Source organism: Hemitrygon akajei, chromosome 13, assembly GCF_048418815.1.
Source record: "Hemitrygon akajei chromosome 13, sHemAka1.3, whole genome shotgun sequence".
NCBI lineage: Eukaryota > Metazoa > Chordata > Chondrichthyes > Myliobatiformes > Dasyatidae > Hemitrygon > Hemitrygon akajei.
The window spans coordinates 43,159,648-43,183,876 of record NC_133136.1 but is presented as its reverse complement, the minus strand read 5'-3'; the positions used below and the strand labels follow the sequence as shown (position 1 = coordinate 43,183,876).

At 40.2% G+C, this 24,229-nt stretch overlaps 1 protein-coding gene and 1 long non-coding RNA gene across 3 annotated transcripts in view; one reads left to right on the top strand and one right to left on the bottom strand.

Moving 5' to 3' along the window:
- pde4d (phosphodiesterase 4D, cAMP-specific) overlaps positions 1 to 24,229 on the top strand; it is a 1,157,264-nt gene that overhangs the window by 163,596 nt on the left and 969,439 nt on the right. The gene's annotated exons all lie outside the window — the stretch shown is intronic.
- LOC140737816 (uncharacterized) overlaps positions 9,128 to 24,229 on the bottom strand; it is a 106,050-nt gene continuing 90,948 nt past the window's right edge. The window contains exon 3 of the long non-coding RNA XR_012101252.1: positions 9,128 to 9,251. This is a non-coding gene — a long non-coding RNA (uncharacterized lncRNA). The remainder of the gene's footprint in view (positions 9,252 to 24,229) is intronic.

Genomic DNA, 24,229 nt, shown 5'->3' with positions numbered 1-24,229 from the left:
ATGGTGGAGGATCACAAATTCCTGGGGATATGAATGGACAATAAACTGGACTGGTCAAAGAACACTGAGGCTGTCTACAAGAAGGGTCAGAGCCGTCTCTATTTCCTGAGGAGACTGAGGTCCTCTAACATCTGCTGGATGACGCTGAGGATGTTCTATGAGGCTGTGGTGGCCAGTGCTATCATGTTTGCTGTTGTGTGCTGGGGCAGCAGGCTGAGGGTAGCAGACACCAACAGAATCAACAAACTCATTCGTAAGGCCAGTGATGTTGTGGGGGTGGAACTGGACTCTCTGACGGTGGTGTCTGAAAAGAGGATGCTGTCCAAGTTGCATGCCATCTTGGACAATGACTCCCATCCACTCCATAATGTACTGGTTAGGCACAGGAGTACATTCAGCCAGAGACTCATTCCACCGAGATGTAACACTGAGCATCATAGGAAGTCATTCCTACCTGTGGCCATCAAACTTTACAACTCCTCCCTCGGAGTGTCAGACACCCTGTGCCAATAGGCTGGTCCTGGACTTATTTCCACTTGGCATGATTAATTTATTATTTAATTATTTATGGTTTTATATTGCTATATTTCTTCATTATTCTTGGTTGGTGCGGCTGTAACGAAACCCAATTTCCCTCGGGATCAATAAAGTATGTCTGTCTGTATGTCTCTAAAAAGTCATCTCTTAGGCATTCAACAAATTCCCACTCTTGTGAACTGACACCAGCCTAATTTTCCCAATCCTCTTCCATACTGAAATCCCGCATTGTGACATTACCTTTATTACATGCCTTTTCCAGCTCCCTTTGCAATCTCAATCCCACATCTTGACTGCTATTTGGAGGCGTATATATGATTCCCATAATGGTTTTATACACTTACAGTTTCTTACTGTTAATGTTAGAATTTCATAGTTCTCTACAAAATCTCCTTTCATTCTTAGTTATTTCAATGAATATAGTAGCAACAGCCTTTCATGGGTTAGTACTGCCTTCCCAGGAATTAGTTAGTAAACTGCATTTAGTAAAACAAAACTGCACCACGGACATCTAGAGTGGGTCTCACCAAGCCCTAAACTGAGAACTTCATGCAAGTTTATCTCCTCTATATAATCGTATTCCATTATATCTATAACAGAACTCACGGACCAGTAATTTTTAGTAAGATGGAGCAAAACAGATCGGGTATATACTTCTATTTTAATATTAGAAGATTGTAATCCATGCAAAAACTTAATCTAATGAAATCATGCAGAAACCTTGTGTTCATTCAGTCTTGATGATGGATCTTGGCCCAAAACGCAGATTGTTCACTTCCCTCTGTAGATGGTGCCTGACCTGCTGAGTTCATCCAATATATTGTGTGTGCTGTCCTGGCATTCATTCATAGCTTCAAAAATTATTTTTACTGGTCCACTGAACACATTTACATTTGCATCTGAAAGGAAGTATTTTCCATTAGAATTTAGGTGTGCTAGATATGTTTAAACAAACTAAATTCAGAATATTTGCACAGAAGCCAGGTTTTACCCCGAACATCCAGTTGCCACTTTAATTTTCCATTCCAGCCCACTGTGAACTATCTACCGTATCTGTGGCCCCTTGCACTGTTATAATATGTCCAAAATCAGCTAAAGAAACAACGTCTCATCTTCCAATGGGCATCTTCCAAACTCAATAATGAGTTTTTAAATATGTCTGATGACTAACTTTCTCCTTCTATGTCAGATCTCCTCGTTTTGTTTTGTGCTCTCCACTAGTGACACTGTGTTAGCACACCCCCGCCCTGTCCCTGCCCCACTGCCATTTGCAACACATCGTACTTTTGGGAAAGTGGGAGTAAAGGATGCAAAGTTGAGATTGCAATGAGATCGGCTGTCAAATACTAGTATACATCGCTTTAAGGTGAAAGGAGAATGTTTAAAGGAGAAGAGCAAGGTATTTTTTTTACACACTGAATGTCAGGTGCATGAAATATACTGCCGGGGTAGGGGCGTGATGGAAGCAGGGGTTTTTGAGTAAGGCACGTGAACGTGCAGGGAATGGAGGAACAAGGATTATCTGCAGCCATAAGTGATTTGATATCATGCTTGGCATGGATAAAGACTTGTTCTGTTCTTTATTCTAAATCTTACCAGCTATGTAATTACTAAATGGTGGAGCATGTTCAAAGGGCCATGTGACGAAAGACAATTCCAGATTGCATGAACTGAAGGAATGTTTAGACCAAATTTAGTCCCTTAGTTTTACGCCTGAATAGGTGGTATCTCTAAGCACATTTTTACAGAGTCATCAAACTGGATGGAAATGTGCATGCTAATGTTTTCACTTAAAATATTAATATTAATTAAAATAATCAGATACTTTTAGAAACAATTGAAAATACGTTGTCAATTTGAGCAGTCCAAAGACTATAGGACTTGTGTAAGGATGGTGTCTCAGGTATCACCATCAGAGGTCTGGTTGCTCTGGGTGACCCACTCCACTACACTTGAGGCCACAACTCTGATTAGATGCATCAAACAATGGAAGTTTAGTATAATTACAGTGATTATGTGGGGAAAATGTGGCATGAAGGATGGGTTAGCATAGTCCAGGCACTTTGTACAATTTCTTCTGAATAGCTTTTAATAAAATGGAATATTTTGCTCATTGAGAATGTATCCACACAATAATTATGTACTTTCAAACTCTCTGTATTCATGTTTCATTTATGTTTGTTTAAAATTAATAAAAAGATTTAAAAAGAAAAGAGAATATATCCACACAGCTCATTAAAATCAGGTTAAAGTTTTGACATTTATTAACTTCAATAATAGTTTATAATAACAACAAAAAATGGAGCCTTCACAAAGCACAGAATGGCTGTTCCATTTCCTTAAGTTAGTCTAGGGAATACACTTCAAAAGTGTTTCATTCAATGTAATGTGCTTTGTAATGTCTTGCATGATAGTGTATAGTTACAAGTTTTACTTTCAATTCGACTGAAATTAGGAATGTTTGTGTTGGACCATGAATTCTTGACTCACTGACTCTGCCATTCATCAGTGTTGGGACATTGACCATTGACAATGGATAATTGAGCCATGTACATAAAACAAAATAGTGAATGATATGAATAAGACATTGGAAATAAAAATGTCCTGAAGCCCTGATGAAGGGTCTCTGCCCGAAACATTAATTCTCTTCTATAGACTCTGCCTAGTTTGCTGAGTTCCTCCAGCATTTTGTAGTGCTACTGAAGATTTTCAGCGGCTGTGGAGTCTCTTGTGTTTATGCCCCCCCGCCCCCCCCACAAAGATGCTGCCTTTTACTGTTCAGGATGTGGCAGATCACTGCAGGAGACTTTAATGGATTGCTGCACTGTTCTTTGATAAGAAACTGCCGAAACTGACAACAATATTTTCGATGCAACTGTCAGCAACTTTAGGAGTTCCGTGCAAATGGATGTGAACGCAGAAACCCCAAAGCAATGGTGATCTCTTCACTATTATTTTGCTGACCATGCTTTGACACTGGGGTCCTTCAGGAGTTCAGATAAGGACTCACGCGGTGGTCCTGGGCCAGGGTGCACAGTTTGCATTCCCATTCATTCCAAAAAGAGGATATTGAAATCTTTGATAAAGAATATTTCGTTTAGCGCTTTTTACTCTGTTTTAAAATGTTTTTAAATGCTTAAGTTTTTTTATAATTAATCAAGAGAAGTTTATTGCCGCACTTCAACTGATTTTTAAATGTTTTCTGTAATTTCTAATTGTTTTAGATAGGGAATCAATGCATAAAAGAATCTGAAACATTTAGTTTTTAAGTTGTATGACAAAACTTTATAGATATTGAAGCTTTTGCACCATTTTTTGTCAGGGATTCTGTGCTGCAATGTTTTATGGTTCTATAGATCTTGTCCTACCTCACTCACCCTCCCATCCCTCACCAAAGTGTTCCCATTATCCACAGAATGGTCTTTTGTCATAAAGCACCTCATTATGAAGGTTGGGGCCAGCTTTTGCTGCAAGTTATCACTGTGCAAGTCACATAAAGCAAAACCATAGTTAATTCAAAAATTGGACCATAAGACATTTGAGCAAAATTAGCCTATTTGGCCCATTGGGTCTGCTTTGCCATTCAATGAAGGTTGATTTATTTTCCCTTTCAACCCCATTCTCCTGTCTTCTCCCTGTAACCTTACTAATTGAAAATTTATCAACTTCCACTTTAAATATACTTGACCCCCCACAACTGTCTGTAGTAATTCCGTAGATTCATGAACCTCTATCTAAAGAAATTCATCCTTATTTCTTTTCTAAATGGGCATCCTTTTATTCTAAAGCTGATCTCTCTGGTCCCAGTCTCTCCTATTAATGTAAACACCCTCTTCATTGGCACATTATCTCATCCTTTCAATATTTGGTACATTTCAAAGAGATTCCCCTTTCATTCTTCTAAACACTTGTGATTAAAGGCCCAGCACCATCAAAAGCTCCTCATACATTAATATTTTCATCCTAGGGATCATTCTAGCAAGTCGTCTCTGGACACTCTCCATTGCCTGCAAATTCTTTCTTAGATCTGGGGCCTAAAACTGCTCACAATACTCCAAATACGGTCTGACCAATGGCATTTAAAGACTCAACATTACATCCTTGCTTTTATATTCCAAACTTCTCAAAATGAATGCTAACGTTACATTTGCCTTCCTTACTATTGACTCCATCTGTAACTTAATCTTTAGGGAATCTTTGACTAGGTCTCCCAAGCCCCTTGTCCCTCTGATTTCTTAATTTTCTTCCTGTTTAGAAAATAGTTCATACCTTTATTCCTTTTACCAAAGTGTATGACCATTCTCCTAATCTGTCCTAGTCCTTCTGCAGACTTCCTGCTTCATCAACATTACCTGCCCTTCACCTATCTTCATATCATTCGTAAACTTGTCCACAAACCCATCAATTCCATCATCCAGGTCAATAACATAAAATGTGAAAGTTGCATTCCCAAAAGTGATCCTTGTGGGACATCAGTAATCACTGTCAGCCAACCAGAAAAGATTCCCTTTACTCCCACTCTTTGCTTTCTGCCAGTTAGCCAATTTTCTGTCGATGCTCGTATCTTTCCTGCAATACCATGGGCTCTTAACTTGTTTAGCAGTCTCATATGAAAGAACTGCTGAAAATCCAAGTTAACAACAACCACTGTCTCTCCTATGTCTATCCTGCCTACTATTTCATCAAAAAATGTCAACAGATTTGTCAGACAAGATATCGTCTGAGGGAAACCATACTGACTTTGGATTATTTTATCATGTGCCTCCAAGTACCCCGGAACTTTATCCTTAACAATGGGATCTAACATCTTGCCAACCATTGAAGTCAGGTAACTGTCCTGTCTTTCGCTCCTTCCCTTCTTAAAGAGTGGAGTGACAGTTATGACTTTCTATTCCTTCGGAACTATTTCAGAATCAAGTGAATTAGGATTTAGTAGCATTAACTGGAAATTCTAGTCTTGTCAAACCATAGCGCACTGATGATGGATGCATTAGGTAATTAGACAGCTAATTGATGATGCCAACTGCTTTCTCCTGCATGTTGACAAAATTCTTGATTGTTGCAAATGCACTTAATCAAGTGTGAAAATTCTATCACAATGCTGGCATGTACAGTCTTTGATTTACTCAATCAGCCATAGCATTTATGTGAGTTGCACTACTGAATCTGTAGGAATGCTCATGATGCAGGTAGTGTGCACTGAGAAGAGTAATTAAATTTTGCGGGGAGTTGAAATTGTCATCATCTCTGGTTTGTGATGATCATTGGCTGGCAGCTGAGTGATACAAATATACAAATATTATTGAAAATATGACAAAAGTTACTTGTCCTCTAGCAGCCCAAGTCTATGTGTTATTTTCTGGTATTAATTGAATAGTAAAAATGCTTTAAATTTTCTAACTTTTCCAACTTCAATATCTTAAAAAAAATTGGAGCCATTAAATGTCCCACAGCATGAAGTTCTACATGACAGCAAAGATTTCTGAAATAAAACAAAGCATACACACACACACACACACACACACACACACACACACACACACACACACACACACACACACACACACACACACACACACACACACACACACACACACACACACACACACACACACTTAAAACACATTTCATTATCCCATTTGTGAACGTCTACCACGCTGATGCCACATGAAATTGAAATCTCCATCTGCACAGTTTTGCATGTGTAATGGAAAAGATGGAAATAGAAGGAAACTTGACGATACTGGAAATCTAAAATGAACACACAGAATGCTGGAAATACTTTGCAGATCAGGCCATATTTATGGAAGGAGAAGCAGAATTAATGTTTCAGATCAAAAACCCTTTCACAGAACTGGAAATGAGAGAAAAAAGTTGCAGGGGAAAAGAGGGAGGGAGGGGGAATGTCTTTGATTTGAATTGAATTGAATTTGCATTGAAGTTCGGTTTATTGTCATTTAGAAACCACAACTGCAATGCAGTTAAAAAATGAAACAACGTTCCTCCATAATGATATCACAAAAGCATGTGACAAAACAGACTACACCAGAAAATCCACATAACGTTTGGCAATCCCCAAATCCAGAGTCCGGAGAGGCTGCTGCGTATTAATATCATGCTACCATCTTAGCGCGTTTTCCAGAAAGGAGCCCCAAATCCACCAGACAAAACAAGACTACCCAGACACACCAAGTTAGGAGACCAACTCTACCACCCAACAAAACAAAAACTAAAGCTACAAGACCTACACAAAACCACATAGTTACAACAGTGTGAACAATACCATAATTGATAAAAAAAACAGACCATGGGCACAGTAAAAATAGTCCAAAGATGTTAAAAGACTATAAGTTCAAAAGAAACCACCACACAGTTTCCACAAGACCTCAGGGTCCCGACAGACTCGTCATCCCACGCAGGCAGCAGAAGGGAATACCCCCACTATGGACTTCCACGGCGCCGCTGAACTCAGCCTCGCAGACACAGCACACAATGAAAGCGCTGCTGGACTCAGCCTCGCAGACGCAGCACACAGTGAAAGCGCCCCGACCGCAGCGGACTCCAAGTCCGTCGAACCTCTGAGCCTCCGACCATCCCCTCCGGCACAGCCTCTCTGAGCACCATCCTCTGCTGAGCACACTACAACGCCCCCACCACCAGCCACCAGCAACATGACCCCAAGGACTGGGGTCCTGTTCTTCTCAGCAGAGACCTGGACCTCACAACAGCAGCAGCAACGAAGAAGGCCTTCCCGAAGATTTCCAGATGTTCCTCCGTGCTCCCACATACGTTTTTCATCAGATTAGGATTGTGCACAGCACCCCGCTTGATAAATAACAGATATCAACTCCGGAGAGGCCGCTGCAAACTGCGGCGTGCTGCCACCTTGAAGAGAAAAGGTCTCTTCACCTTGGTTGTACCCAATCGGCCATCCTCTCTTCTCCACCCTCCTTACAGCTTATGAAACTTCTTTACTATTTTTCCCATTTCTTACAAATATTTGGCCGTAGGTATAGTCTATAGATATGGCCTGATCTGCTGAGCATTTCTTTTTTTTTATATAAGTATAATAGAAAAAGTACCAAAAATAATGGAGGACGTAGCCAGGACAAAGTATTCACAATTCAAAAATGGTGGGTTACCCAGCAAAATGAACAAATGCTTGGAGTAAAATATGTAAAAATCTTACTGCAAACAAAATGAAAAGTAATTGTTGTGGAATATCTTTTGAGGCAGTTCAGGTTCCAACATTCCCAACGTCTCCATTTTATATTGCAAAGGCAAATGGAGGGAGCGTGAACTCATGAAGATCCTCAAATGACATTACTTACAGTAAATAAATATTAATTAATACTGTGCCTATGATAAGCATAGCATCTTTCTGCTGAAAACAGACACATAAATTAGCACAGAGTACAGTTATTTAGTTGCAGCTGCCACCATTCCTCACAAAACTGATCTAGTGTTGTGCAGCTTTAACAAGCTCTCAGGAGTGTGGCTGATTTGATAAGTGAGTCTGGCTTTCACTGTCGAAGCTTGTAACACATCTTTGAATTCTGAATGTGACAGCTTTGTAACCTTCTAAGTCAGCTAATATTCTATTTATAGTGTATATATAAAGATATTCCTGCACTGAATGTCATATTATTTTTCAATAAATCTGCTGTAATGATGCCTTAAGGAAGCTTATTGCTTTTCTTTAAAGGTCAGTCGACGCTAACTTCAGTTGTCACTTTCCCTCATAAGCCTGAATTTGTCTCAAATAAAAGTTGTAACTTAGCCTTGGTCTTCCGGAATGTAGATGTGGGGATCACAGTTTCTCTATTGTGCATCCCCAGAGCAATGGTGTTGGGGAAAACTACTGAAGGGCAATATAGACAGAAGATAGAGCACATTAGTTAAAGTCTGTGCCCTAACAACATGGGTTGTGCGTTTCATTGTAGTGGGGCTACTTTTGAATGCCGATCCATCTGCCCCTTCATGTCTACCACCAGACAAGAAAAGATGAGGAAGTGCTTGGCTTCCATTCTACCCATTCTGTTCCAGGTGGAGTCGTTAAGTAACGGGTGCTGCATTGACGTCATCCTTTCTGAATTTCATGTAGGTATTTCTGAATAATCACTGTAGTGCCCGCTTGGCCCTTTTATGAGCCTCGCTTCTTCTCTTCTTGATTTTGAATCCTTAACATACCCGTGGTTGGTAAATGAGAACAAGCATGTGGAGTAAAACTGTACCTGCGAAAACTACGCAAAGTCACTTCAATCCAGTCAAAAACAATCTTACTATCATTTCAACTAGATACAAAGAAAAGCCAGAGATCTGGGTGGCACAATGGTACATCACAGCTCCAGCAAATGGGTTCACTCCTGATGCACCATCAATAACTCTCGGAGATGTGAGTTAAGGTAGGCTTTTATTGGCTGGAAGAAAGCACAAGCAGCAAGCGACCACCACACAACATCCTGGAGACTGAGGAAGGGGCAGTGCCTCCAATCGCCTTTATACCGGGGTCTGTGGGAGGAGCCACAGGAGCAGTCAGCGGGGGTGGGGGTGGGGGGGGGCGTGTCCAGACAGGTATATGTAGTTCATCACAACTCCTGATCTTGGGAGCTGCTTGTCTGGTGTCAGCTCTGTATCTCTGTGGCTGTGGGTGCTCTATAGTTTCCTCCCACATTGTTTGATAAGTTTTCCTGGTGTATCTTCTTGGGTTGGTTCTGGAAATGGAAAAATAGGATACTAATTTCATAAATACCTTTTACCTTAAGCACAGGACAGTAATTAGCAGATTCAACTGATAGATGTATGTTAGAACACAGAACATAGAACTGTACAGCTCAGGAAAAGCCCTTTGGCCCATGAGCCTTGTGCTAACCATGATGCCAATTTAAACTGAATCTCTTCTGCCTTCATCTAGTCTATAGTACAATCCCCTATTTTCTGCAGACTCATTGGCCTCCCTAAATGACTTCTTAAACATCACTACCCATAGTAGCCTGTTCCAGTCACTCACCACTTTGTTTAAAAAAAACTTGTCTCTCATTTCTTTAAACTCTTTCTAGCAACTTACCGTAAATGCATGCCCTCTAGTATTTGATATTTCTACCCTGGGGAAAAGATATTGACTGCCTACCCTATCTATCCCTCATCATTTTATAAAGTTCTGTCAGCCCTGGAGAGAGGCCATCTGTCTGAAATATCAATAATTTTTATTTCTCTACAGATGCTGCCTGATGTGCTAAGCATTTCAATATTTTCTGATATTAGAATCAGAATCAGATTCATGTTTATTATCACTGGTTTGTGCCATTGAGATTTGTTAACTTAGCAGCAGCAGTTCAATGCAATACATCATATAGAAAAAGGAGGAAATAAATAAATAAACAAACAGGACCCATTATCTGCAACATTTTGCTCTGGGATTTTTCTAAACTTGATTACCTCTAAGTCCTGAAGTTTGATCGGTGTGAATTCTACTAAGCTTCATGAAAGTATATTGGATAGAATTCACTACATAGCTGAAAAAATGTTCTCAGAAATATCCTTTAACAGAAGAGGGAGGAATATTTCCAACTTGGAAAGCTCCTGGCTCTCTAGTATAAAATCTTTTCAGTACTTTCACAATCAGGAAAATTACTTCACTTTGAAAAATCTAATGAGCTTTTTCCATTTCATGGATGGCCTAGAAATGCCGTTTAATAACACTGCTGCAGCACATCTGAAAATAAATACGTCAGAGTTGGGTAAAATTGAATCCATATCTAGTCCACTTTGTACCAGATGGGTAGTTTAACATCTGATATTCCAGTAAGACTTTTGTTAGCACTGGAAACATTGTTCCGGCATAAAACTCCCTCAATATCTGATGATCATCTCCAGCATGATTTGCTAATTCACTTCTGAATAATGAGAGTTTTTGTTCACTGATTGACCTTGTTTTCCCTGGAACAATGCAAAGTGCAAGGGAATAATGCAACCTCTGCTGGCTGTTCCCAAGCACTGAAGCCACACTGCCTACCCTAGATACTGTCCATGTTCCATGTAGTGACTTCAATGACTTCTCCACATTCAAAATTGACTTCTAATATCTAACGTTCAATGGTTTTGCTGGATAATAAGGAAACAGACCCAAGAGTCCTTGCAAATAACCTCAACAATTTCATCAATACATTGTCACCTTTTCAAAAAACTCTAATTGATTATATTTATTGAGATTCAGTGCGGAATGGCACTTCCAGCTCTTTGAACCATGCCGCCCAGAAATTCCATGATTTAACCCTAGCTTAATCACACAATATACAATGACCAATTAACCTACCAACTGTTGCGTCTTTGACCTGTGGGAGGAAACCAGAGCACTGGGAGGAAACCCACATGGGCACGGGGAGAACATGCAAACCCCTTTTAGGCAGTAGTGGGAATTGAACCCTGGTCACTGGTACTGTAAGGCATTGTGCTACCAACTATGCTACCATGCCACCTCCGACAGGATCTACCACCGGTGTATCCATGCTGACTATTGCTGATCAATCCTTGCCATTCCAAGATAAGATTGATCCTGCCAATCAGAAAGTTTTCCAGTAATGTTCCTACCACTCATGTTACACTGGCCTGTAATTACTTGGGTATCCCTGCTGCCTTTCTTGAAGGAATGTACCATATGTGCTGTCTTCCAGATTTTGGCAGCACACGTGTAGCCAGTGAAGATTTAAATCTATGATGGTTCTTCACCAACCTGCCTAGGCCCCTTTAACACTCTACTACCCCATCAATAAAGCTTTATAGCGAGGAATCATCTTTCTCCAGCAAGTGGAAGAATATTGCTCACATTCTGCATTTGGCCCTTTAACGGCTGTCTCTTGAGATCAAAATTTCTAAGGAAATCAGTTCTATCCTTGTTAATGTAGCCGCTTATCTCAGAGACCATCCTCAAAAATCTTTTACTGTACTTACTGTCTGTTACCATATAACCATATAAACCATATAACAATTACAGCACGGACACAGGCCATCTCGGCCCTTCTAGTCCGTGCCGAATGCTTACTCTCACCTAGTCCCACCGACCTGCACTCAGCCCATAACCCTCTATTCCTTTCCTGTCCATATACCAATCCAATTGTACTTTAAATGACAATACCCACCCTGCCTCTACCACTTCTACTGGAAGCTCATTCCACACAGCTACCACTCTCTGAGTAAAGAAATTCCCCCTCGTGTTACCCTTAAACTTTTGCCCCCTAACTCTCAACTCATGTCCTCTTGTTGTCCTCTTGTTGACGCCTGCAGGCATTTAGTGAAGCAATGAAAGTCCTCCTTCTCTGTCTGTCCTTTTGATCTTGATGGTGTTTAGGGCTCTCTTCATCATACCAGTAGCTTTCTCTTGGTTTCCACTGTTGCCAACCAGCAAGTCCCAGGTGAAGACTCAGGAATACCGTCGCACACAGATGTAGAAGGATTCTTCATTGCTATTTCTGTAACAGTTTTGTTTGACGAGTTTGCGTTGTTAGTCCTGAGCTGAACCCTGAAACCTGGGGGATGGGTGGCCCACTCAGTCTGGACTCTACCATTTGACCTGTGTGGCAATGGTGACCCTACCAAGAGCCAAAGCATAAAGCCCTGATTGCAGCCAACATAACTCTTCGGGTCATTGAGGCACGCAAAACTCCAAACCACATCAAGGCTGTGGTTCTCCTGGAGAAAAATGTATTTTCTGGTCCCTCTCTACTGCCTTCACATCTTTTCTGGAGACACTGGCTTTGCCTTTAGACCTTTGGGTTGTTGATGGCTCTCAGCATAACAATCTCATCATTCCCATTTCTCTTATCATTCAGAGGATGGTGTTGGAGTGGAGGGCGATGCATTGGTCTGCTATTACCTTCCAAAATCACGACTTGTGAAGTACATTCCAATGATTTTTTGTGAATAGTATCTAAACAATAATATAGGTGCTGAGTTTATTTTGGAAGAGGTATCTGACCATTCAGATTTAAGATGAAAATTTCAGTTGCCTAAGTGGACTATAGCAATGGTAGGATAGACTGGAAGATTAGATCACATAGGATCCAGGGGGAGATAATGGATTGGATTCATAATTTGCTGAGTGCTAGGAGGCAGAGGTTGATGGTCGATGGCTGTTTTTCAGACTGGAGGTCTGTGTCAAGTTGTGTGCCTTGGTGGTCATTTCTAGATTCCTCTCTCACTCATATACTGCCCTTATTTGGATATGTATAACTAAACTTTCATCTGAAGTCGATCAAAATCATGGAACTCTCCCCTAAATGTGAACCGGTCATCACTGCATGGACCGCAAGGGTCACAGTATGCAGTTCATCATTGTACTCTCATAAGACAATCTGCAGCAACAGGAAATATATAATCTATTCAGAAATAACTTACTTCAACAGGGAAGCAATAAATAGAAATAGTTCAATGCCAGGGCTTTTGAAATGCTGTATCAAAAAACAAAATCAGATAATCTGTGATAAACCTGGATGGGTGAATGCTTGTATAAATATTTTGACTTTTGTTTGATAACTTAAAATCTCTGACCAACATATGTTTTGCTGCTAATGGAATTATTGAACAGACATTGGCAAGTGTTACCAGTGAGTTTTGAAAATAACAGTAGCCTCTTTGAAGAGATGAAACCGATGGATTATTTGGGTCATGGTGCGGTCCTTACCTCCAAAGGTTCCAATGATTATAGATAGAGAACAATCCCTAAATACCCAATTTATAGAATTGGGTCAAGAGAAGGTCACCATTGGCTCAGGTTCCTGTCTGCACATATTGTCATTCAGCAAGACCCCTTGCACCTGAAGTATCTGGGTGATTGGCTTTCGGATGTTTGTGATATTTCAACCTTGTAGTTATTTAAAAGTTAGGGCCTATAAAGTATTGGAATTTTAAGGAAGAAAATGCAAAATATGCTTAGGTGATTTTTTTCTTGTAAATGTTACCTTGATCACTGTATGATAGTTATTTTTTTCTCAATCTCATGCATAACTGTAATGTTTTACTACAGCGTGGACACAAAAGTATACTCCGAACAATAATTAAAACATTAAATTATGGTTTGGAAGCATCTGTGGAGATAAAAACAGTTAAGTTCTGATGGAAAGCACTGACCTGAAATATTAACTTTGCTTCTCCCTCCACAGTTGCTGCCCGATTGCTGGATATTTTCAGCATTTCTCTTAGTTCAGCTTTCCAGCTTCAGCTTGTTTTTTTTTACTATATTCTCTACAGCTTTTTTTTTGTTTAAGGTTCTTTCGTTCTCAGTAACACATTTATAGCTTACAGCTAGATATTTATGGAAAACCCTTTTAATCAGATTCCGACCTAATTAGGGTTTTCCATCTTTTACATTAAATTTGCTAATTGATGCTAATAAGTATTGGTGTGATTCCCAAATGCTTTATACAGCACATGTTCCATGAATGAAACTAACGTAAGTGAAGTACTAAAAATCTCGCAGTCTAGAAGTTTCAATAAGTAGCATCTTTGACATTGAAATTCACAATCAGCTACTGTATAGAATTTTGGATTATTCATTGCAAGGCACATAATGTCTTTGATTGTGTCATCATTTTATTGTATTGCTGGGAGAATAAATTTTCATTTTTGGCATCAATATTTGGAATTGGGTGTTTAATAAGGGTTGCTCATCTTTTGAGAGATAAAAGAGTACAGGATGAAATTAGGGATGTGAATGAAGTTTCTTGCAATGTGAATAAATTGCCAATAATACTTCACAAACAAAACAAATGCCTGGGGAAGTATGCCATCACGGGATTTTGGTTCTTAAGCACTGCAGAAGGCTGTGCCATCTGCTTGAATTTGACATGTAGAGCAAACCAGTTGTGGTAGTACACCTACAACCCATGCATCATAGCCTGAAATATGGTACTTCAAACTGAATGCAATTTAAAATAGGGTATCCTGTGATATTGATCAATTGGCTGTGCACAGGTGTTTCAACTTGGCCGTGAATCGACCACCTGTAAATCCTCAGCTTTGTTCAAGTGTACTTGTTTACAGTTCTGAGCAGACTGTGGTGGCACTAATTAAACTGAGAAAAATCCAAAGTGCACAGATGATATGTATATTCAAAGACTAATATTGAAGTTATAACTGTCTGTGGACTGTAGTTATCCAAGGTGATAAACAGGAGAATAAGATGTAAATGATCTTCCACATACTTTTGTTTTATTTCAACATAATGGAACAACAACTTAACCATTTCTTTAAGGTTCTTAATTGGAGTAATGTTTAAAATTTGGTTGTGAAGAAAAAACTCTTCAGGATGTATTTGTATACATTTCTCTGACATTAAATGCACCTTTGAAACATCTGTGCAGAACTGATGATGGTAACAGTTTTGATTAGAGTCATAGAAAACTACAGCCCAGAAACAGGCTCTTCAGCCCATCTAATCTGTGCTGAACCATTTAAACTGCCTAGTCCCATCAACCTGCATCCGAATCATAGCCTTCATGTCCTTCAGGTAGCTATACAGATTTTTCTTAAACATTGAAACCAAAGTTGCGTCCATCACTTGTGCTGGCAGCTCATTCCACACTCTCACCACCCTCTGAGTGAAGTTTCCCCTTGTGCTCCCCTTAAACATTTCACCTTTCACGCTCAACCCATGACTAGTTGTAGTCTCAGCCAAAACTCAGTGAGAAAAGCCCGCTTGCATTTACCCTTTCTATGCACTCATAGTTTTGAATACCCTTATCAATTCTCCCCTTAGACTTCTAAGTTCTAGAGAACCTATTCAATCATTTCTTATAACTCTGGTCCTCCAGTCCTGGCAACATCTTTATAAATTTTCACTTGCAAATTTTACTCCTTCAGTATTATTCACACCATTCCTGTAGGTAGGTGAACAAAACTGCACACAATACTTCATATTAGGCCCCACCAATGCCTTATACAAGTTCAACATAACATCCCAACTCCTGTACTCAATACTTAGATCTATCCAGGCCAATATGCCCAAAGCTTTCTTTATGATTCTATCTACCTGTGATGCCACTTTCAATGAATTATGAACCTGTATTTCCAGATCCCTCTGTTCTACTGCACCCCTCAGTGCCCCACTGTTCAGCGTGTAAGACCTATCCAAATTGCTCCTACCAAAGCGCAACACCTCACACTTGTCAGCTTTAAATTCCATCTGCCGGTTTTCAAACCATTTTTCCAGCTGGTCCCGATTCTGCTGCAAGAGCTGATACTCTTTCTCACTGTCTACACCATTCTTGGTGTCATCTTCAAATGTGCTGATCCTTTTCCCCACATTATTATCCATATCATTTATAAACAGTAGATGACAAACAACAACAGACCCAGCACCAATCACTGAGGGACTCCACTAGTCACAGTTCTCTGGTCAGAGAGGTGACCATCTACTACTACTCTCTGGTTTCTCCCACAAATCCAATTTACTACCTCATCCTCAATGCCAAACAATTGAACCATTCTGACTCACCTCCCATGTGGAACTTTGTCAAGTGCCTTGCTAAAGTCTATGTAGACAACATCTACTGCCTTGCCTTCATCAACGTTTCTGGTAACTTCCTCAAAACGCTCTATAAGATTGGTTGGTCATGACCTACTATGCACAAATTTTTGGATATACAGGGACTATCCCCAACTAATCCTTGTATATCCAAATGTTTGTATATCTGGTCCCTTAGAATACCTGCCAATAACTTTTCCATGCTGATGTCAGGTGCACTGGCCTGTAATTTCCGTAAAGAGCAGAACAACATTAGCTATCTTCCAATACTCTGATACCTCACCTGTCCCTAAGAAATTGCCCCTGTAATTTCTGCACTTGCCTCCCACAGGGTTTGAGGGAGCACCTTGTCAGGCCCTGGTGATTTTCCCATCATGATTTGACTCAAGACAGCAAATACCTCCTCGTCCGTAATCTGTATAGGGGTCTACAACCTCACTGCTGCTTTGCCTCAAGTTACAAGCTCTGTATCCATCTCCTGAGCAAATACAGATACAAAGAATCCAGTTCAGACCTCTCCCATCTCTTCTGGCTCCACACATACATTACCATTCTGATTCTTTTATTTATTTATTAATGTTTAATATTTTAAGCATGAGAGAGTTTTAATTTTGTGCCTAGCTGTTTATTGCTAAAAGTTTGGAATAAATTGTCCAATTTTAGTTAATTTAGTCAAGGAAAGCTCAAATAATCGATTCTCATTCTTTTAATTTTCAGATCCTAATTGGGATTTATTTTGGTTATGATATCAGAAAAGAAAATATGTGTCACCAATAGAAGCCAATTAATTTAATTGTTTTCACATTACTTAGAAACATGCTATGTTGTAATTATGTTATACTAAAACATTCCTTTCCACCTCAATGAGAAAAATTAGTAAGTATCATTCCTCGATCAGTCTCGCTCAGCAACTTTGTGGTGGAGATAATTTGAATGAAAATTGCCAAGAATGGGTAACATTGCATTGACCCAGCAGGCAAGATGGAGTTCTCTCTTGTAAAGACGAAAAGCAGAAAATACTAGGAAAATTCAGCATGTTAGGCCACATCATTGGAAAGAGAAAGAGAGTTAACATTTCAGAGCACCGGGTGAAACAACACAGAAACAGGCGCTTACACCTATCTGTCCATGCTGACCACAGCATACACCCTGCTAGTTGCCTGCATTTAGCTGGTAACTCTGCCAGCCCTTCCCTTCTATGTACCTACTCAAATGCCTCTTATGTGTTGCATTTGTAGCAGTATGTCTCTTATGTGTTGCGGATGTTGCAATGTGTTGAAAAGACTATGATTATCCACTTTACCCACACCTCTCATGATTTTATACACTTCTCTGAGGTTACCACTCATTCTCCTTCGCTCCAAGGAGTAAAGATCCAGCGTGGCCAACCTCTTGCTATAACCTCTTGCCTGTAGTCCAGGCAACGTCCTCATAAATCTGCCACCTCCAGCTTGACAATGGCTTTCCTATTACAGGGTAACCAAAACTGTACATAACACTCTAAGTGTGGTCTCACCAACTGCACCATAATGTCCCTACCCATAAACTTGATGCCCTGACTGATGAGGGCCAGCATGCCAAACACTTTCGTCACCATCCTGTCTCTTACGCGGCTGCTTTCAGAGAACTTGTACTTCCTGATCCCTCTTCCACAAAGAACTAAACAAAGAAGCTCATCGCTTTAAAATTGCATGTAAAATTGCATGTAAAGTATCAGAATTATACCTTGCTTTTACATATCAAGCAAAATATTCCCATCCAGATACCTTCAAATTAAAAAAAAAACCTGCAGATGCTGGAGCACTCAGGTGTGGAAAGTAGGAATTTGGGACAGACCTCTAGTTTTATTTTTTCAATTGTCCTCAGTCAAAAATTCAAGTGGGAAGTGAGTGAATCTTCTGGGATTGCACCTTATTGGGTTAAAACCATGAGTCAACCTAGAGTACTGCTCAGCATGGTGTTAATAGGGTTCAGCAGACATTTCTACTAGGAGCAAATTTGATGCTCGTGGATTGATCTCAGATTCTTCCCAGTATTGTATCAGGGTACAGCTGGAATTTTCCAACACGAGATAGCAATTGGAAGCTCCCCTCTTCTGCAACTCTTGCAGCGAAATATGGTTCCATGAATTTTAGGATATTTGGAACCATAAGATGATATCTGTGGAATAGTCACCAGAGTCATTAAAATTATCTGAATGTAATCCCTGCAGAGGACAATTATAAAAATTATTAACTTAAAGTTTGTTAAAATAGAATGCTTCACTTCACTTTGAAGTTTATGAGAAAGCAGATTTTAAGAAGTTTCCTTGATTGATGTGCCCCAGTGGTTTGTATTCATGGATGGAAATGAATCGTCTCTCCAGAGGCACTCCATTGGGACTGAGGATGATTGGTTTCCACTCTGCCTTTGCGGATTCAGAGACATTGGTCTCACCTGTCTGATTAAAGAGATGATAGTAATAAGAAATAGAACATCTTCCCAAAGTTTACCATCAAATACTTGCACTGACATCTTTCTCCTTTGCCACATGGTTTATTGGCTTACTACAAATATGGAGCCTACTTTATTTAGAACCATTCATATTTTCTGTAATGTTATTCAAGTGACATTGCACATCGTTAGTCTGCAGGCCAATGTGAAATTCGGTTCATGCCAGGAACAGAGAAGTAAAGATTTTTTTGTTTTGTAGTACAAAAACAATTTGGAAACGGAGAGCATGAATGTCTTTAGCAAATGTTGTTTGATCCTAAGACGTGTCATGAAGTCCTTTATATGGACTCAACTGTTGCAAGTTGCAATTGTCATTGTTACAGGGTTTGATAGGACATCAATCTACTCATGACATTATCTTGTAAAAAGCACTGATATATGAATATCTTTTATTAGTGGTGCTGTTTGGAGAATAGTAAGGCCAAGGATTCTGAGAGGACTCTTTCCTCTTGTACAAATGGTGGCATTACATCATCAACACTGTGGTAACTTCTACTTTACAAAAAGACCACTCAACAACTTGATGGCCAAAAGAGCATCTTTATCTGGGACGGCAAATGATATTGACAATACAGAGGCTTCCAGGTACCTCGTGCGGAATGGGTGGAGGCACTATATACAATGCATACTGGGAGTAAAAAGAGTGGAAGTAAAGACCCCTCCAACCTCAGCTCCCGCCTCTTGCTACCAACAACTCCCCGATTAGTATTAACTTACTTTTAGTAATACTCACATTACAACAAACACTATTTGTCTTTCTGGAATAGGTAAATACATTCACAGTTCAAAGTAAATTTATTATCAAAATACTTATACAGTATGTCACCATATACGACCCTGACATTCGTTTTCTTGCCGTCGTTCACAAAGGAACAAGTACAGTAGTATAGATGAAAAACTACATGCTGACAAACAACCAAAGTGCAAAAGAAGACAATGCATGCAAACAAATAAATACATACTAAGAACATGAGTCCTTGATAGTGAGTCCACAGGTTAAGGAATCAGTTCAGATTTGAGGAAGGTGAAATTATCCATGCTGGTTCAAGAGCATGATGATTGAAGGGTTTTATCTGCGACTTCCTTCCCAATGGCAGTGAGAAGAGAGCATGGCCTGGATGGTGGGTGTCCTTGATGATGGATGCTGCTTTCGTGTGGCAGCACTTCTTATAAATGTACTCAATGGTGGAGAGAAATCATAGGCTTAGACCTTGCAATTACTAGGAAGTAGAATGACCTTAGCCAAATACACTTGATCTTATGCATTGTAACTGAGTGAGAGTCAAAAAAGCTCTCATTTCATTAAATATAAACTAAATTATCAAAAGAGAAAGGGTGGTGTGAAAAAAAGCTCAGCCACTTATCTTAAACACTGTGTGAAGTGGTCAACTGAATTTGACATAAAGTGTAACCTAACCGATAATGAAGATGTCATTATAAAGTAAGATGGATTTGGAAATTGATCACTAATATAAGGAAACTTCGAGCATAAGACATGAGAGCCATTCAGCCCATCAAGTCTGCTTCATCATTCCATCAAGTCTGATCCGACATTCCATCATGGCTGATCCTGGATCCCACTCAACCCCATACGCCTGCCTTCTGTTCATCATGCAAATCAGATATTCACCCTTCTACCCATTGATTCTATCTACATTTTCTGCTGCTTTAGGAAAACAGCTAATATGACAAAGGATCCCTTCGACCCTGGTCATCCTCAATTCTCCCTCCTACCATCGGGCAGAAGATACAAAAGCTTAAGAACATCAGCCACAGGGCTCAAGCACAGCTTTAACCCCGCTGTTCTCAGGCTTTTGAATGGAACTCTTATACAAAAAAGAAAAACTTTGATTCATCGTTGCCTCATTTTAGCCTTCACACATTATTTGTTCACCTTCACTGCACTTTGTAACTGTGATTCTATATTCTGCATTCTGTTTCTCCATTTTGTACCATTTCAATGTAATTATGTATCTGGGTGGCATTCAAACAAAAACTTTCCATTGTATCTTAGTACATGTGACAACGAGTGACATGAGCGAATATAGCACATGCTGTATGTAAATAATCATGGGTGAAATTTACAGTGTAAATTTAGAAACTTAATCACATAAACACTTGGCGATGGCGTCCAGGCCAAGAGCGCATCAATACGACAGGGCCTGGGTCCAAGTACGAGGAACAATTTAAATGCTGTGCTGGATGGATTGAAGAGTCGGGACTGGAGGCAAGGATCAGGCTGGCTCTGCTCGTTGCTCTGCAGCATTTGTTCTGCTCTTCGCTGTACTAAGGTTGAGGCTGTGGGCCTGCTCTGGCAGCACCAGACTTTGTGTCTGGCGAGCTCTGCAACTTTTTGCTCCGCTGTATGATGAACTGAGGCTGAGGCTGTGGGCCTATTCCAGCAGCTCCAGGCTTTGTGTCTATGGACTCACTTTTGCTCTGAATGCTGTTGCTTGCTTTTATTGCTTACATGATTTCTGTGTGGTTTTTTTTCTCTCTCTGCACATTGGGTGTTAGTTGGTCTTTTTTTAATGCATTCTTTTTGGGATTCTTATTTTGTGACTGTAAGGAGAGGAATCTCAAGGTTATATAATGTATACATACTTTGATAATAAATGTGCTTTGAAATTTGAACATAGACCTTTTATTTTCTTACGTCTCTGATGCTGTTCATCTCTTCATCATTGTTTTTTAAACCTGAATCGTTTTAAGGTGATGATTACCAGCTGCTATTCTTCAAGATGTTTTCCAACAGAATTACTTAAATAAATTTCACTTAGTTTTCATATTCATAAAATTTATTTGAAGTCTACTTCTATCATCAGGCAAGACCAATTCAATTGGGCAATGCCCTGCAGGCTCCAATATGTGTTTTATAATTGGTGTTATCTCCTTCAAGAAAGATTGAAAATTTCACAATCTCTAACAATTAAAATGCTGTACAGTCCCAGTCCAATCAAAAATGAAAACATAACATTTATATTAATACCAACTCAAGCGTTGCAGTTTACAGGCTGTTAAAGGATCCAGAGTAGAATTGTGCTGAACTTTTGAGCCTGCACCCACATGTACTGAACACAAGAGGGAAGATGACTAAATAACTAAAAAAGGCAGATCTTGCAAATGTGAGAGGAAAGAGAAAATTCTGGAAATCCTCAGCTGATCAGTCAGTATGTGTTGAGATAAAGACATGGAGGGTGCTGATGTGGTTCCCTTACCTGGAATCTCCACACATGTTCTCCCTGCACCTGTCCTTACCCAGTCCGGGATCTATCCCATCAGCCCCAAGCATTCCAGATGCCAGCAGCTTGGACTGACTGACAGTAAGTCCTCTTGTAGCTCACTGAGGAAGCAATAACCACACATCGCTGGGGAAAGCTTTGGGAGCCAACAATCAGCTGTCGGCTGCCAACCTTGCCAGCACTAAAGATAATGAGAGTTTCAAATTTTGCTGACATTTAGAGATACTTAAAACTCAAGGTAGAGATATTAGAAATTCAAGAAAATGAGAATGCCTTAAAATTTAAAAACATATAATTGAACCAAATAAAATTCTATGAATCATTAAATTAATGACACTAAAACAGATTTCTTTTTTTAAAGCATCACCTTACTCTCCTCCTTGCCTTCTAGTCCATAGCCTTGTAATCACCATTGAATGTTATAGTGTCACCTGGTCTGATCTGGCTGAGGGATGAAGAGGTGATAGAAAAGCAAATAAGTAAATAAATACATGCAGATGCTGAAAATCCAAAATAATGTAGAGAATTCCAGAAATACTCAGCAGTGCAGGCAGCAGATGCATAGAGAAAGAAAGAGGTAATGTCTTGTATCAAGAGATAAATAGCTGGAGGCAGCATCTGTGGGGGCAAAGGAATTGCTGACATTTTGGATCCCAGCCCTGAGAGTGCAAAGGGGAGATGGCCAGTTTAAAGAGGTGAGGGGGAAGGGTGAGACAAGAGCTGGCAAGCAATGGGTGGATCCAGGATAAGGAGGGATTGAGGGCCAGATGGAGATGGGTGTGGGAGTGAGGGGCGAATATGGTGACAGAAACTGATGTGATTTTTGGAGACAACATAGGACTGCAGATTATGAAATCTGATAAAACAGGAGGGTGATGAATGGGACCAGATTAGGGAAGAATGTTGGCAGATTAGAACATTGGGTGGGGGGGGGGGGCAGTGAGGTAGGATAATGGACTGAGTGGTTTGAGAGTGTGAGTGATAGGCAGCTAAAACCAGATCGGGAATGGAAAAGTAACTGGGAAACAAGGACTTGTGGGGGAGGGGTGGTGGTGTGCGTGGATCAGAAAGAGAGAGAAAGAACCAAAGGGTGCACGGGTTAACTGAAACCAGGGATTTCAATGTTCATGCCACTGGGTTGTAGACAAACATGAGGTGTCTCAGACCATTGCCTTTTCATAAGTGCAATTTCCATTGTAAAGAGTGTGAGCAGTGGAGAGAACAAAGAGAATATCTGGTATGGCTTAGAGCCGCAAAGGGACTGAATGATACAAGTGAGGATGCAGTTGCTGCCTGAGAGAAGATGGTGAAGGCTCAGTACTGACAGCTGAGCAGTGTGCAGGACAGGTAAACAGAAAAAGTCATAGAGAAGTACAGCAGAGAAACAGAACCTTCAGGCCATCTGGACCATGCTGAAACCATTTAAACAGCTTATTCCCATTGAACTGCACTAGGACCATAGCCCTCCATACCCCTACTATCCATGTGCCTATACAAGCTTCTCTTAAACGTTGAAATCCAGTTTACATGCACCACTTGTGCTGGGAACTTATTCCACACTTTCATGGCCCTCTGAATGTAGAAGTTTCCCCTCATGTTCCTCTTAAACTTCTAACCTTTCACCCTTGACCCATGACCTCTGGTTGTAGTCCCATCAAACCTCAGTGGAAAAAGCCTTCTTGCATTTACCCTACCTATACCCCTTATAATTCTGAATACTATCAAATCTCTTCTCAATCATCTACATTCTAAGAAATAAAGTCCTAACATATTCAATCTTTCCTCTGACTTAGGTTCTCCAGACCTGGCAACATCATTGTAAATTTTCTCTGTACTCTTTCAACGTTATTTACATCTTTCTGGTAGGCTGCACATAATACTCCAACTAAGGCTTCACCAATGAAATACAATTTCAGCATCCCACCTCCTGTACTCAATACATTGATTTATGAAGGCCACTGTGCCAAGAAGTTTCTTTACGACCCTATCTACCTGTGATGCCTCTTTCAATGAATTATGGACCTGTATTCCCAGATCCCTTTGTTCTACCACACTCCTCAGTGCCCTGCCGTTCACTGTGTAAGACCTACCCTGGTTGGTCCCACTGAAGTGTAACACCTTGCATTTGTCTCCATTAAAGTCCTGGCATTTTTCAGCCCATTTTTCCGGCTGATCCCTCTGCAATCCATGATAGCCTTCCTCGCTGTCCACTATACCTCCAATCTTAGTGTCATCTGCAAATTTGCTGATCCAGATCATTTATATAGATGACAAACAACAATGGACCCAGCACTGATCCCTGCTGTACACCACTAATCACAGGCCTCCAGTCAGAGAGGCAACCATCCACTACCACTCTCTGGCTTCTCCCACAAAGGCAATGTCAAACCAGTTTACTACCTCATCCTGAATGTCGAGCGACTGAACCTTCTTGACC